General features: G+C 40.4%; 1 long non-coding RNA gene across 1 annotated transcript; it reads left to right on the forward strand.

The window, feature by feature from the left end:
- Nucleotides 1–2991: 2991 nt before the first annotated feature.
- On the forward strand, nt 2992–11453 carry LOC147655867 (uncharacterized). The gene is made up of 2 exons (XR_015277290.1): nt 2992–3220; nt 11097–11453. It is a non-coding gene; the product is annotated as an uncharacterized LOC147655867 (long non-coding RNA).
- Nucleotides 11454–14775: the final 3322 nt, after the last annotated feature.

Raw genomic sequence — 14775 nt, forward strand, 5'->3', positions numbered from 1 at the left:
TCCAGGGAGCTGCCTGTAACACAGGCAGGCAGCTAGCATGATGTCCATACCCAGATCAGGCTCAGATCAGGAGGGGTTGGCCATACCCAAATTCTGAGAGCAGCTTCAGTGGGATTTGACACCTGTACTCCCTAAAGAACAGCACAGCACAGCACAAGGCCAGTTTATTTCATGAAGTTTTCACTACTTCAGACCACAGCTTATGAGGGAACAACAAGGGCCACCTGCTTCGAAAGGAACTTTGAGCCAGGAACAGAGCATGATACCAAGGCAGGTGGGAGCAGTTGCCTTACCAATAAGAAGCTGGCATGCTGTGTGGGAAAGTTCTAGATTTACTTTAAACTGAAATGCTTTCAGGGTTAAATGACATTTTGTATGAGATATCCACCTTTTTGATGAAAAACGGTTATTGTGTGTATGTAGAACCATAGAATGGCTTGGGTTGGAGACATCTTCAAAATCATCTAGAGCCAACACCTTCTAGTACATTAGGTTGCTCAGAGCCCCATTCAACCTGGCCTTGAGCACTGCCAGGCTTGGGGCTTGGGGCATCCACAATTTCCCTGGGAAACCTGTTACAGTGTCTCACCACTGTCACAGTAATGAGTTTATTCCTAATATCTAGCCTGAGTTTCCCCTCTTTCAGTTTCTCCTGATCATTATTTGTCTTATCACTACAGTTCTTGATGAAGCGTCCCTCTCTGACTTCCCTGTAAGCCCTGTTCAGATACTGGAAGGTTGCTATGAGGTTCCCACATAACCTTCTCTTCTCTAGGCTGAACAGCCCCAACTTTTTCAGCCTGAAGTGTTCCTGGAAGTGTTCCAGTCCTCTTAGCAACTTTGTGGCCTCCTCTGGACTTGCTCCAACAGTTCTGTGTTTGACTTCTTATGTTTGGATATATATGCATATATGCACTGCCATGTGTAATTAAATACAAGAACATGTCACGACGAAAAAACACCCAAACATATAGAGGTACTAGATTTCAAGACCAAGAAATCACTGTCTTTGAGGGATGGGAGAAAATACAGTGGCAGTAATCTCAGGAACAGAAATATCTTACTCAAAATTTGGAGGTAAGGATTGGAAAGAAGAGTTAGCTCTTTGTGAATGCTAAGAAATTAAATTCAAATAATTCAAATGAATAGGTTGTTTATAATAGATTTAATACAAGTGAAAGCATTGTTATGTACTATGTCTCTACTAAGCACACTGATATTTTCAAAGCACTCTACAAACACCAATAGTTTAATGATATTTTATCCGTCAATTTACAAACTGAAGTTAAAATCAAAAATAAAAAGGTATTATCCTCTAATGCTCACGACAGGAAAACCATTGGCCCGACACAAACAATATGGTATCCATTTTGGTTTCAAAAACATATCAAATTACATTTTAAGCCATCAACTAATGCTGCTAAACAGACTGGTGCAAGATAAATAGATATCCTGAAATGTTTAGTAAACATTGTTTTAATCTAGTAGTCTCTAATGCATACTTATGGTAGAGATCTTTCCATTAGAAGCTGAAATGATAAACATATTGTACTGAAATGAGATTATCAAGTCCTGACTTTTCAGTACAGCTCCAGAATGATGCAGGGTAACATGTTTACCTCTTTATGCTAGCCTGGGAATGAAAGTTAGGATATTTACAATATCCTTTTCTCTCAGGGGTGCATGTGCTTCTTTGGGTGGGAGGAAGGCTACTCAGTTACTTTGGCATTAATAATTTGTAATATACTGTTTATAAACGGTAACAATTCACCCATGCTTTGTTTTTTTCTGATTCAAAAAGTAAGACGGGATGTAGATGTTCTGAATGTGAATATATTAGATAACTCATAATGTCTCCAAAATAAGTTCTTTAACCCATTGTGCAAGAGATCAGTCCACACACAGGGTCAATTTATTGACAGTTCTGTGTGGAAAGGGGTGCTGGGTGGGAAATCCCCAAAGCCAGCACTACCACTATGAAAACTTTTCACTATTTATGCATTTTAGCAAACAAAGGTGCTAATGTTCATTGGCTACAACTTATCTCATTCTTTTATTAATTAGTATTCCTTCTTTTATGGCTAAGGATTTCCTCACTTCTCATGCTAATTAGTCTGCATGCCCAGTCTTTCTTTTCTTTTTGATTCATGGGTTTCTTGGGTCAGTGGTCGCAGATCCCCCTGCTGAAATTACCTTTTACCCAGTCAGAGCTGGTTTCAGCACAGTTGCTGAGTTGGTTTTGTCAGTTTCTCCCTTGTCTTGGGGGTTCTGCCAAATGTCCTAGTAGCCTGTAAAATCTGCATCCTTTGTGTTCATTGCATCCATCTCATTACATTACATTCATTACATCCTTCTCCCTTAGGTTTTGTTACCCTCCCACTAGGTCTGAGATCATTAAAGCATCTCAAGCTCTAAACTTTAACAAGGCAATTCTACCTACGAGTAATTTATCTTTCTGACACCTGGACATCAATTATGTCACAATGATACAGACTTTGTATGGAATCTGCAGCCATGCTACGAATTCATCTGCCATTGTTGCAGTTTTGTGTCTTTTCCCTTGAGCCTGTGACTAGTAACTCATCTCCACATGCCTTTCCTTCATTCAGATGAAGCAGCACTTGCAAGGCCTCTCCTTTCCTTTCCCATTGTCTTGCCTGTAGTGCCTCTGTCTTTTGTGGGCAAAGTGTATGTGTTTGAGAAGATGTGGAAGATGAGGAAAATTAAGTGTTCTAGTAGGAACATGAGTGAGAAGGGGAGGGTTGTGCTGGATAGAGAACACATCTTGTACCAATTTGCAGTGCCACTTTTGCCCGGAAAGGAAAGCTGCCAAGAGAACCCTGCACTCTTCTCACAGAGATCTGGAGGACTCACTCATCCCATGCCAAGTCACCTTGCTTAAAAAGCTCAGTGATACTCTCTGAAAGATTTCATTCTATTATGACATTTAGCAGTACTGTGATCTTATTTCTGGCAGTAGCGTAGTGAGAGACTCAAATGCCTTTGTTCAGCTTTTGTGACAGGTTGGGTGCCCTCTGCTCACCTGGTGTGGATGACTGACAGGTACAAGCAGTGCTGCTGTCACGAGCAGAGCCAGCAGTCCAGGTGAAGCAGTGAAATCAAACAGAAACCTGTGACTTGGGATCAGTAACAGGCTGTGTTCAGTGCATGTTGACTGAAGAGGAGCTGACATATGTGGCATGAAAGAAAGATTGCCCAGGTGAGGTCCGAATTACGCATTTAGCAGACGCTGGGTTTAAAACCAGTTCTCCTGAGTTTGTCATTGATTCGTATTCAGTGGATTAGAGAAATACAAACTAACTTGTCACAGCAGAGACCAAAAATATCAATGACAAATGCTCAGACAAGACTTTACTGAATTAGTGGAAATAGGATATCAAAGAAGAAAATAGATGCTTGATTGGGACAGTATTAAACCAGGGATTGTCAGCAAGTTTAACTTTTTGAAGTGAACTGCATGTGGGTCTCAGGTTATTTCTAACTCAGTAGCAAGATACTTTCCAAATTGTAATGTTTCTGACTCTTTTCATCTTAGCCCATCCCAGATATTTTTTTTTTAACAAAAACAACCTCAGGGCTGTTCTTTATTCCAGAGCAGTCATTTTTTTTCCATCCAGCTACATACAGGAATTTAAGCTGTGTTATGCCAGAAGGAGTGCCAGGACAAGTCATAGCATTGGTGCTTACAAGAGACATAAACTTCAAGGAGAAAATGAGCTTATCACCACATTAGCCAGGGTGTCTTTCTGTGTACATTAAGAAGATCAAAGGTTTATTTCCTTGTAGTCCCATGAGCAATGGGAGAACTTAGACTTCCCAAAATCAATATTCCAGTTTTGACCAGTACATTCTTAGCTGCTGGTCTTCTCAGGAGCATAGTCTTACTGGGTGCCAGTGGCTTCTATTGAGCAAGGATGTCTTGTCCCACCAAGCTGTGCCAGAGCACAAAGGGAATTTGGTCTGAATGGTTCCTTCATGTTTGAAGTGTTTCCAGGGTACTCTCTTATCTACAGTTTACTAGAGGTCTTTCCCAGACCATTACTAGATTTCTTTCCTTAGAGAATTGTTTTAATGTTTTGAATGAAGATTTTCTCACTGCTTCTTTCTAGAATCCAAGGACCCTTTTCACATGGCTTTATTTCTCTTTTTTTTAACAAAATTCTTCCCTTTTTTCTTTCGTTCAAGTTTTAAATTTGTGTCTTCAGTGCTAATGAAAGGAAAACTCTTGTTTTCTTACCATGATGTGAAGTATGACTTGCAATGTCCCCTGGCATCCCGAATTTTCTGTTCTGACAGATGCATCAGTTGCATTAAAACTTTACAGGCAAAGGGAAGAGAGACCAGAATGAAATTATACTTTATTTGTTTTTTCATGATGTGAGGTAGGTGTGGGGTTTTTCTCCCTTTTTGCATGAAAGATTAAGGTCCTCTTTGAAAACTTAGACCATGAAATAATTTAAAGTTGAAGCCACAACTGGCACTTTTCACTCTGTGAAGCTGCTGTGTGTACTGTGTCATTTTTACTGCTTGTTCACCCAAGCAGCAATGCTTGTCTGAAAGCAGCACATTTGTGCCAGGGAGCAGGAAGAGCAGGGCTGCCCCAGGAGGGAGCCAGCTGTGGAGGAGACCCCATCCTGGCACGTGAATGCCTTCTTGGGCAGGGTACCTTCCCCCACAGCTGAACAGAGCCAGGCCTGTGACAGGACCTGCTGATGATCCAGTGGTCACCAGAGGAGCTGAGGTGACAAGGAGCTGCAGTCCCTGGGAGAGCATGGTCAGGGTGCTGAAGCCTGCGGGAGTGCTCAGGGCTCCAACAATTTGGGTGAGGGAAGTTCTTCCAGCCAGACATATTTGGTTTTGAAAGTGTGCCTCCTGCATTCTCCCAAGCTGAATTTAATGCTGTTTAATTGTACTGTTGTTGTCATATAGCTCCTCTGTACTTCACTGGTCAGGCTGGGGACGTGACGGGCTGCTTTGTCCTGGCAGCCAGGATAGGACGTGCCTTCTGTCAGGCAGCAGTCCTTTTTCATGCCAGCATTTCCATTTTAGATTATTGTGGAATGATTTGTAGCCAGAGCCAGCCAAAGGCAGTAACTGTGACAAACGAAAACTCTGAAAACAATCTCCTTTCAGAAACAGATAAACAAGACACAGAAAGCAGGGAATTCCTGTATTGCTGTTTGGCTGACCCCAGACAGTGAGTAATTCTGCCACAGGAGGTGTTACACAAAGTCATTAACATTTCCAGGAAATGAATGAATTTCCAGGCCTTTGGTGTCATTTGGAACTTATTCCAGACCTTTTCCTTCCTTCAGATTTTCCGCTCTGAAGAACAATAAATACTTGGGCAGTCTGCAATGCTTCTAATCCAGCCTACTTCTTTTTCCCTTTGTCAAGGGAAAAAAATAATATTTGATGTCTCCTAAAGCCAGTTCAGTAATTACTGTAGCAACATAGCAGTAGAGCAGCTGAACATAGGCTGTCTGTGAGGTGTAAGGAGTTTGGGTTGGCTTTGCTGTCTGCTGGTAGCACAAACTCCTGCCCTCTGGGACCCATGGGAGCTTGCCATGGGTTCAGGCCTGCAGAGCCTGAACCTGCTGACAAATTTCTGGATACTGCAAAATGGCCTAGACTTCCTTGCCCATGAGAGGGAAAAGCAAGCAACACTAGAAAGGGAGATTTTTGTAGCAAGGTCATAATAAGCATATGATTAAAAAAAAATAAAAATAAATTAAGTGTACAGGGGAATGAATTGAAAAAAAGCAGCCTTCTTGATTTTATTGCTTTAAAGTTCTTGGGCATCAATTTGATGAACACTTAAACATACATTCTTTTAGTGAGTTTGAAATACCATAACCTTAAAGAGACAACATAAAATAGGATATTGCCTTGTCTTCTTCCAGCACGTTCTGCCCTTCAGCATGTTCTAACAATCCCAGTCCCTGCCAAGAGCCATGCTCTCCTTTTGAGAACTAGTCTTTTCTTGGGAGAAACCTAGCAGGAAAGATTATTTACACCTAAATATCCCCTCTTGGGGGTGGCTCTCAGAGTTAATAATCCTCTTGCTAAATAGGGGAATTCAGGCAGTATCTGCCTAAGTGTCTGAACTTGTTTAAGCTCTCAGTAGGTTAACCTCCATGCTGGAAACTGGATCAGAGAGTAGTGAAACTGTTTGTGCAAAAGTCCAAGTGGATGGGTAAAACTGCTGTGTTGTGTTACCGAGAACATCAGTCCGTCCACAAGGGCTCCATCAGTTCAGAGATTTGTTTTCAGCCAAATAATAAACATTATCTGACCTTCCAGTAAAAATCTGTAAATGAACTCTTTGAGTGTGTCTATTTGCCATGTAAATTTATACTTAGTATCTTTATTTTTTTATTTTTTTAAATACTTTTTAAAGTAGGAACATACAGGGCAATGTAGGAACAGTGACACCGAGGACTGGGTTTATCTGAGATTGTCTCTGTGAGCTTTACCCACAGCTAAACTGAGGTACAGAAAAGGAGCATAACACTAACAGCTGAGCAAAGTTTATGCCCTCTCACCTACCAGTGGAGGATTGCAAAACAGAAAAGCTGATATCAGCAGTTCCAATTTACAGCTTTTTACACATTTCCCAGGGTGAACAAGGGGTATTCCTCAGGCCCTTCTATTTGAATAAGCCAATTAATTACTTTTTGTTCACAGACCAAAAAAAAAAAGGAGAAGAAAAGATTGCTCTCATGTAAGGAAAACTCTTAGCAGGGAAAAAATGTAAAATTTTTAATAGCAGCAAAAGAGGAAATGACAAAACTGCCTTCATAGTCATGTTGAATTCTGCCATCATTTAAATGACCTCACAGTGCCTATGCCTCAGCAATAGTTCTATATATTATAAATACAAATAAAATTTTTATAAATATATATTATATAAATGATATATATATATGTTTTTAAACAAATCATATTTTTCCAATCCAAATGCTGTCTGGAAGAGGATGCCTTCAAGGGAACAATGAGTCATCCTCAGGAGACCTACAACTGAGGCACCTCCTTTGGAACAAAGCCATGTACATCCATTTAAAATATCCAATTATAAACAGTATTATGTTACTCACATAATCGTCCAATGGCCTTAGAAGCAATCTGGGTTTTTTTTATGACAGTAAGAAATAATGCTGAGTTGTTGATGTTAAAAGCTCGAATAACATCACATGAAGATTAAAATTCCATTTCAGTGATAGTGTATTCTGGATTATGTTAAGAAATATTAGCCTGTGATCATTTAAGATGCATAACATTTTTACTCCTTATTAAAAGCTTATTTGAATGTCTGAATGTAGAAGATACCTTCTGAAGGTTAATGTGGGAACCTTAGGGCAGATGAAGAACTCTTCTGTGGATTTGGCAGGGAAGATAACACAAACTTGTGTGGAATGTTCTTTTTTTCTGTGTACCTTTCTGGATTATCAAAATACTATTATAAAATAAATTTTCACAAATTCTTAGTGATACGTGGGCTTAATGCTTGCTGTCTGTCTCAAACCCTTGGCTCTAGTTTTGAGTTCTTCTACTCTAAGAGGTTTGGGAGGACTAATGCAAGAAAAGGAACCTTTGCGAAGAGGTAAGTATATGCTTGAGCCTGTTTGTTGCAGGTGTGGCATAGCAGGTCTCACAAAATAGGAACAAGGGTACACCTTGCTCAGAAGGAGAAAGATCCTTTTGTGTGACCTGATGCATCAGCTGAAGGACTGTGGAATCCACCTGTGCAGCCAGCAGGACCCTGAACAGAGCTAATGCTTTCTTGTTATTCCTGCCGTTCCATCCTACTGCTGGAATAGGTCCTGTTAGAATAGGTCCATCGTTCCTGGGCTAACATGCCTGTGCCATATGGGGCTAGCACAAGGCTGAACTGACCTTCATCCACTCTCCCAGGAGCTGACAGGACACAGGGTGAATAAGGGCTGTAGAAGGAAACCTAGAAAGCACTGATTATTTGACAAAGTGAAGGCACTATACAGACAAGGTCTGTAATTTCAGCATTTACTTAAAGAAAATGAAGTACCTAGCCCCTCCAACTCTTCTCTCTCTGTTCTCTCATCAGGCTGAGGTTTTTGGAGGTTTTCCATAGCACAGAGCTTGGAATTATTCCTGGATGCTGAATGACTGCTGGAGGAGTAGGAATCGTTTGTGTTGATAATGCATGTGCTATTGGGAGAAACTAGCTTTGAGAAATCATCTTATAATGACACTGATGTATTTGTCATGTTCATTTGACTGCACATTTGTTTTGTGGGTAGGAAGAAGCTGGTTTTGAAAGAAACAATTAATGGGGATTAAAAGAAGCTGTTCTGCAGTCAGCTGCTTTCTGGAACAATCACGAGGGTGTCTGGATTGCCATCTTTCACTGAGCCCTCCAGTGACAGTGGTACCTCTGTATTTCCCCACCTATAATATTTTATGCCTTTTCTTTTTAGTATTCCTCCTCTTGGATTTCCTTGGACATCTTGATTACACCTATTCAGCAACTCTACCTGTAATTTTCCCCTTCCTTTTGCCTGAACTTTCTCACAGCTTTTGTTCAGAGCCTCGTAATTCTCTCAAAAGTAGAAGCCAATGTTATGCAGCTAGGACATGGTGGACCTGATCCTTGTTACAGATAGCTGAACCCCTGGGGGCTGACAGAGGAGGTGACCAAGAGAGGGTTGAAAGGCTCACTAGACAGGAGGTTACAGCACGCAGTGATCTGTCTGTAGCCAAGCCCAGATGGTGCCAAGTATGTGCTGCATGGATGATGGGAATGGTATGGCTGCTTTCAGTAGTGTGTTATCCCTTTATAAAATCCTCTGAAATTCAAGGAAATTAATAAAACTCTTTATGAGTATGTAAAAGTCAGTGCCTGATACACACTGACCTACGATATCTCCCTTATTCAGCTGTGGCAGAGTGTTAGTGTCTCCCCAGTGCTAGTGGGATATAATAGGGGCTTTACTGGTTTCCACCAGGCAGTGAACAGGGCTGTGACACAATCACTGACCCAGTTTTATCTGAAACAAACAACCCTTCTCTCTCCTCCCTCCAAACAATAAGATTGTTAGATCCAAGGCCAAATTCATGTTGTTGTGAACAGCTGCAAATCCACTGACGTCAGCAGAGCTGTATCCACTTAATAAAGCAGAGTCTCCAGCTCACAGTGGTTCTTTGGATAGATTTCAGTGGAAAAATTGCATCTATCTATCTAAAATTCTGCTCAGTTTTTCTTTGGATGGATATGTTTTTTCCTGCCCTGTGTAGCACAGGAGTGTTCTGTCAAGCCACTGCTCGTGTAAGTGATTCTTGCAGCTCTCTACAAAGCAGATTAGAATCTGGCTGGATGAACTGGCTACATCACAGACAAGTATGAGATTGTTAGAGGAGAAATAAAACTTCTGATCTCAAGGGCCCAATAAACATGATATTCCAGTGCAGGATCTATGAAGCACAGCAGAGAAGTGCAGGCACTACATGGCCAGCAAGAAGCATGACTCTAATGTTCAAAGGGCTGCTCAAAATAGTCTTAATTTTACACATGGCAGTCGCCATGGCTTGATCTTGCCAAGTGTCTAAAAACATTAGTCCCATTGACCTTGAATTACACACATATAGAGTGAGGCAGGGAACCAGAACTGCAGAAGTTGGAGCTTCAGAGCAGACACTGCTGGTTGCAAGGACTATTTTTTTCTGTTTTCTTGAGAAGAAGGGAAACTCCACATGGGAATGGAAAAAGTGCTGGAACAGATAATGGTCTCTACTGGCTTCAGCACCAATTTCCAGACCAGCACTGCTCTGTCAGAATCACATTGGAGCAAGTAGTTTGACCTTTGGTACAAGAAATTACTTCTGATAATCTGTGTCTACATTAGATTAGATTGTGCTGATCCCATTCCCTAATCAGGGCAGCTGCATGGGAGTTGCACTCGAGTTCTTCCCACTGAAGTTGCATCTTTCTCAGGAGTTTGTATTCTCAGTGTTAAAGATAAGTAAACAGGACTTTTCAGGAGAAATTAAAATATGGTTATAATTTAGTCAGCATGAGTTTCTATGTGGGCATCTGTATAAGTAAAGAACTCTGGCAGTGCAAGAATGCATACCTTTATGCATTAAATGCTTCATTTAATTAAAAGAATGATAACCTTCATTTAAGTTACACAGTGAAGTATTTACAGATTACTAAGGTGGACTTTCAGCAGCTGACATGTGCATAATGCAGTGACAGCAGCGAGGGTCTGTTGGTGATGTTCTTTGTGCAGAGTCACATTTAGGCTGACCTTTGATCCGAGCAGTGTGAATGACAGCAGTTTGGGATGCTTACAATGGGTTACTGAAAAAAAAAGGAGGGTATGTAATAAAATTGTTAGCACTGAGATGCAACAAGGTGGTGAAAGATACAGATCTGACTCACCAGGGAAAACACTTCATGTACAGGATGGATTCTGAGTGTCCCATCTTCATCTTACTTAGCCTGAGGGTGTGGGAAGAGCAAACAAAGAACATGTAATTGTTCCCACACAAGAACAGACAAGCCTACATTGAAAAGATAATGAGTGAAACTAGCAGGATTCAGGGACATGGCACGCAATCTCCAAGGAGAAACAAACTTCAGTCTGAGACCTTGAATATCAAAAGGAGTTGATAGACTTACAAACCCTTTGAGAAGACACAGGAGGGGAAGATAACCTTTCAAAAGTTCCCTGTGGAGACAAACTGAAGGAGAGAGATTGTGAAGAGAATTTAAATATATCTGACTGTTGAGAGATGTTAGTAGTTTAGATTAAATAAGTTTTAAATAGAATGACTCAATTAGAATTACAAGGTTGTATGATTTAGTATACTATTTGCTTAGTTTTACTTTCTTAGCATGAGTAACTGGATTTGCTGAAGTCTTAGGACACAAGCTGTGAACTGTCACTGATGTCTATGCTTTTGGATGGTTTAAATTTGTTTTCTTACTAATTTTTCTAGTAGTTTGTACAGTGCTGTGCTTTGGATTTAGTACGAGAATGATATTGATAACACACTGATGATTCAGTTGTTGCTTATAAATGGTTTTTTTCTAGGTCTAGGACTTTTTTAGTTTCCCATATGTTATTGGTGAGCAAGTGCACAAGAAGCACAAACCAGAAGAGAAAGAGGACACAGTTAGCAGCAGAAGATACAACTGGTGGAAATAAGAACAGTTAATGGCCTGACTGTGTGGAGGTGAAGGAAGAATCCCATATGGTGTTAGAACACCCCAGACCACAAATCACCATTGAAATAAAAAGTCATGTGCAGAGCACATGAGGCAAGGGTGCATAAACCATTAGGGTGTAATTGCCCAGGGATGTCCTTGTTTGCAGTCCCTCTCTGGAGACACCCAAATCAAACTGACTCTGCTGCTGTATCACTCTATTAAATTATTTATTCTTAAAAAATCCAAAGCCTGAGACTCTGCTGCAAGAAACCTGGGGTTCAGACTGAAGGAGAAGGAAACACACCTGAGAATGAATGTGTGTGTGAACAAGGAGTCAAAAGGGATCATCCATTGGCTCACTGGAGCTGCCCTCTGTGAAGGAGCTCCAGTCCTGTCAAAGTGTTGGGTCACATATGTGCAACTCCTTGAGTGGTGTGAGAATGCTCAGGCACTCTCCATTAACACAGCCTCTCTGGGCCAGGAGAATGGCAAGCCTGCCAGTTGGACATGTGGACAGTTCCACAGTTTTAGAGATATTTTTATCTTTCATATGTAAGTAATAGATGTGGATTTAAGCTGTCCATTCATTACCTCTAGTACTGTTGACACTGAAGAAAACAGAAGCACAGTCATGTGTGAAGGACAAGGACAGTTGTAACTAATAGGCTGGAAGTGTAGACAGGACCCCAGCAGGAAGAAGTATCATGATATTTCATCACACACACATAAAAAAAGATGATAACTATAGGCTTGTTATGTGGGAAGAAACCTGCTCAGACTGGGATCAGGGGTATTTTTCAAGTATGGTAATGCTAATAAGCAACATTTCCCCATTAAAAATAAAATAAAATAAAATAAAATAAAATAAAATGACTATATTCTTCCCTTCATGTCCTTTTCCTACTCCATATCTGTGATTCTACCTTTTACTGTCTTCTCACTTTTGGCATGTGTAATGCTAAGGGTAGCATTTATGAATGAGCCTGTTAGATTGTTGCATGTACTAGTAGTTTTTGTAACTATTCCTCCAGCTATGTGGGTGATATCTTTCTAAAAAATGCACTAGTGTTTCCTAGAAGTGTGATTTAACATCATCCGGTTAAGTGGAGTAGTTTGAAAAAGCCTTCTGTAAAATCTTTAAGAAGTATCTTCTTATCTTTTTGATAGAGGTGTAGTATTTACTGGGTTTTTTTCAGCTTGTGACTTGTTCCTAAGCTGCCTGGCATTGACAGCACATTCCCAGGCTGCCAACCCTAATACCTTTGGCAGTAGATGGCTGCTTTTAGCAGCAGTCATCTGCTGCCAAATTACCTTGCCAATGCACTTCTGATTTCTAGACAAGTTGGAGTCCGGGACAGGCGTGCTCAGGAAGTTTGACAAAGGGCACATCAGGATTCCTACCCATTTGTAGACCAAGCAGCTGCTCAGCACATATCAGACATGTTGCTCTCCCTTGCTGGCCTGCTGGCTGCAGACACTGCTTCATCCCAGTTTATTCTGCATTATCTCATGCTGCTGTCTTGGTACCGAGTTCTAATTTTGCTATTTGAAGCCTTCAGTGTCTCTAACTATTGCCAAGTTCAAGATCCAGGGCCTTGCTGTCAAACACCCTTGTGATTGTAGTCTCATTTTTTTTCTTCTTGCTTCCACAGGAATGATTCCTTCATGTTATACTCCTGTCCTCACTTCTTACCCTTATTACAGTGAATTTTCTTCATGTGGAAAAAATTATCTCATTTTGTATATAGAGATTTTTTCTGAAGAATTCATTAATTTCAGACTACCACCTCATCTGCAGGCACCTGTTACCATTTCTCTTCCTGTGCAAGAAAGCAAAAGGAGCTCCAGGAGGCAAACAAACCCTTTTGTTAATTAAAGCCCTCTTTTACAGTGAATCTGTGATTGTGCAGACATATTTGCAAGTTTATTTAATCAGGAGGATTTGGGTTACTTATTTGCAAATTTATTTGATCAGGAATATTTTGTTTGCTTTGGTTTCATGGCAAAATCTGGCCTTTTGTGTGCACTTCTTTCCTGGGAAATTCCTCTATAAACTTGCTCAGAAGCAAGAGCCAGAATCCACACACATCCTCTCCATCCCAGACACAGACTGAGCCTGCAGACACCACCTGCTAGCACACAGCATTTGCCCCACACCATTATTCTCTGCTCCTGTCCATCGAAAAGGAAAAGAATAGAGCAAACAAGAGGACAACAGAATAACTTGGCACATGCCACCCCTCATGCAGGTGGTGAACCTCTGGAGGCTGGGAGGAGGGAACCAAGCTGCAGCCATAGTCTGACAGTGCAATGGGCTTAAAGGAAAATAAATGTGCTTCCCTGCAAAATTTTATTTTGAGAACACATCTACAATGGGTAGTGACTTCAGTTTCATTTAAACAAGTTGCAGAAACTCATTTCCAACAAAAGAAGTTAGATATGATGCTTCAGAAGGCATATTAATTCTCAGTTTTCCTTTTCAGTTATTGTGAGGATCTATTTGCATTTGCAAAATGAAGTGAAAATTTAGCAAGAATATACAGTATTTTTTCAAGCCAACGTGTGGTATTTTTATTGTGGAGAAAAGTAAAAACCTCATATGTAGAGCATTGCTTATATTTTCATTTTAATTTATACTGTTTTGCATAACTGATTTCTAACATCACCTTTGTTTTAACAAACACGTGCTACAGGTTAGTGTGTCTTTGGAGTGCCACAATAATACCTCTTATTGTACAGTTAATGCATATTTGAATATTTCAAGAGACATTTAACAAGTTTCTTTTCATATAATAATAATTTAAAATTATCTGGCTGAGCCAGTTTTATTTATATGTATTAGATGAGGTTTGAATTGTTTCTTCTAATCCTTTTTTTCTCATGTGTCTCTTGAGGGTATTGCAGTTTAAAATATCTAGAAGACACTAACATTGTCGTGTTGCTCTTCACACTCTTCAATACTACTGTAGTAGTTCTCAGTGAGTGAAATTACACCAACCCTGCTGACGTTAGAAGCCTTCACAATTGGACATCACAATCCTTGTTCAACCCTATCCCCTCCAGCAGATGTCATCGTGGCAATGGAGAATACTGCTGGGGATACTGGGAACGAGATCTCCTTTGCCAAGGCAGGAAGAAAGCTTTGCAGTAATAGACTTTTTTTTAATAGATTTTTTTTTTTTCTGTTGAAACAAGGTAATTCTCTCAAAGCTTTGCATTTATGGAGAGCTTTTCCTTTCTATAACGCTTTGAAAAACATGTTGACTAGTAAAACACCAGACTGTTGTCCATGGCAGTGGTGTCTATATGCTCTGAAGATGGTCCTAAGTATAGATATATATGGGAAGAGATACAATACTCAGTTTGTCGATTCTTTGATTTTTGGCGTTTTTTCTGCAAATGTACAATTTCTTGTGTATGACACCCGTTGCTCAAAGCCGTCATATCCTTTCTGTTCTACTTCCCTCCTCCCTGCCCTAATCCTCTTTAGCAATAATTTCTCCAAAGGAAAACCCAAATCCTCCTATTTCACTTTTACCACGAGTGAATCTCTCCACACCCAT

This window comes from Cyanistes caeruleus, chromosome 1 (assembly GCF_971803275.1).
Source record: "Cyanistes caeruleus chromosome 1, bCyaCae1.hap1.1, whole genome shotgun sequence".
Lineage (NCBI taxonomy): Eukaryota > Metazoa > Chordata > Aves > Passeriformes > Paridae > Cyanistes > Cyanistes caeruleus.